Raw genomic sequence first — 2,316 nt, 5'->3', positions numbered from 1 at the left:
CCATGTCCCTGGCTTTCCCCTCCCCCTATCTTTTTGAGACAGAGTCTACATATGCAGCTCAGGCTGGCCTTGAGCTTACTGTAGCTCAGGCTGGCCTTGAGCTTACTTTGTAGCAGGCTGGTCTCGAACTCACATCAATCCTCCAGCCTCTGCCTCCTGAGTGCTGGGGTTATAGGCATGAGCCACCGCTCCCAGCCAACCTTGAATTTTCAGTGATCTTTCTGCCCCAGCCTACCCAGTGCTGTGATCATAGGCATGTGCCATCATGTCCAGCCATCCTCTGTCTTCTTGTACCTTTGCTGGGGTTGCCCAGTATTTGTCACCGGTGTGGGGGTGTCACTCCTCTGCTCAGAGCTGTCTCTTATTCTGGGAAGAGGTGAGGAGTGAGGGTTGGCTGCTTCCTGGCAAGGCTGCTCTGCAGCTGGAGTCTCAGATTCAGCTTCTTGTTCCTTCTCCAGTGGCTGAGTTACTTCCTTCTCTGTCCTGCCAGCTTATTTGCGGGGGACGAGGGGAGTTACTGGGAATTGAATCCAAGGCCCTCATGCTGAGCTCTATTCCCTGCCTCAATTTTTATTTTATTTTTTTAAAATTATTTTGAGACAGGACCTCACTAACTTGCTAAACTGTTCAGGTTGGTTTGAATTTGCAATCTTCCTGCCTCAGCCTATTATAACTTGTGCAATGGATTCCAATTTTGTAACTCTGTATGTTTGCACTGTAACTTTATTAACAAGGACTATTTGGTATAAGCTGAGAACTTAAACTCCATCTTGTAACAAGCTTTGTAACTTCCATTTTGTAAAACTTTGATTTGTTTTGTAAACCACCCCCTCCCTCCCTTCCCTGAGAATGTGGCTGTTCATGCAAATAAGAAAGTGTTCTTCAGCATTCCAAGAGAAGATAAAAAAATGTTCCTCAACATTCTGAAAAATGAGTTAAACTCTCCTTCTTATGAGAACAAACAGAACTCCTGAAAATGGGTGAAACTATCATCAGATGTCCTATGGAGACAAAAACAACACCTAAGCCAAACAAAATATATTCCTGTAGGGTTTGCAAAATGTGACCTAGTCTATGGGAACAAAGAGTTAACCCTCGGTCATGACTAACTTAAAGTAAGCTTTGTGAAATCCCCCCTCCTCCCCCTACTCTTGTGGCTTTTCCCTTTAAAAATTGTGCCTCACCTAGACTAAGCGCGCACATACTTGGAGACGAGAGTACGTGCTGCCGCTGAGCTCAGCTAAATAAGGCGCTTTCTCGCCTTTTTAAGTTTGAGTCTGGTTTTTTGATTTTTGGGTTACAACAAGCCTCCCAAGTGCTTGGATTACAGCATGCCTGTCTACTCACAGGAATCTAACAGACAATTTGAGTCTCTACGGCAAGGTGAATTATGAATATGAGAACTTTAGTAAATTGTTAACTTTTCCTGACATCCTGTGAAAATAAAATTGAAGTTAGGGGGAAAAAAACAGCATTAACAAACTTTTCAGGGCCGGGAGAGATGGCTCAGTGGAATGTTTCCCTGGCAAGCAGAGAGCCTGAGGGCCTGAGTTCGATCCCCCAGTTCTGCAAAAAAAAAAAAAAAAGTGGGGTGTGGAGGGAGGAGGTCTTCGCGATGGAAGAGGCCAGCTACTGGCCAGGACTGGACAACTGCTGGGGGCCCCTGTGCTCTGCCCAAGGCATCAGATGTGGTCACAGGATTATCAGGGACACTTTTATTGAGCATGTGTACCCTTGGGTCTTATCTTCGTCAGCTTACAACTCCTGTCGCACAGAACCTGTCCTTTTGATAGAGGAAAAATAGAGACGTCACTGAAATAGAGACGTCACTGAGCTCATGTTTGGTGAAATCAAAGAATGAATTCCAAGGGACAAAGGAGGTCACAAGCAGGAAAAGATGATTGAGATAGCAGGGGTCCCAAGGCGCAGGCCATGAGGTCCTTTGTCAGAGGCAATTCGCACAAGCTGGTCACAACTGGGGGGCTCAGGCTAGTCAGGCTACACCAGTCCACAGGATGACAAGTTCAGCTAGCACCGACCATAGGGAAGCAAGGCACACAGTGCGGAGGCAGGGAGAGATCAAAGGGATTCTCAGCCAGGGAGGGGAGCCAGGGCACAGGTGTTCTGGTCACTCCTGTGTGTCCAGTGCCTATCTCCATACACTGGACAGAGGCGCGGGTACTGCGGAATCTCCAGCTGCTGCTTATGTCCAGCGAGACGAGAGAGAGGGTTTAGCTCTCCTGACACCTTCAGCCACAATTCTGATAACATTATTATTATTATTATTATTATTATTATTATTATTATTTGCAGAAC

This window comes from Octodon degus, unplaced genomic scaffold (genome assembly GCF_000260255.1).
Source record: "Octodon degus isolate 3935 unplaced genomic scaffold, OctDeg1.0 scaffold00005, whole genome shotgun sequence".
Taxonomy (NCBI): domain Eukaryota; kingdom Metazoa; phylum Chordata; class Mammalia; order Rodentia; family Octodontidae; genus Octodon; species Octodon degus.
The sequence above is the reverse complement of the archived record's forward strand: the minus strand, read 5'-3'. Positions refer to the sequence as shown.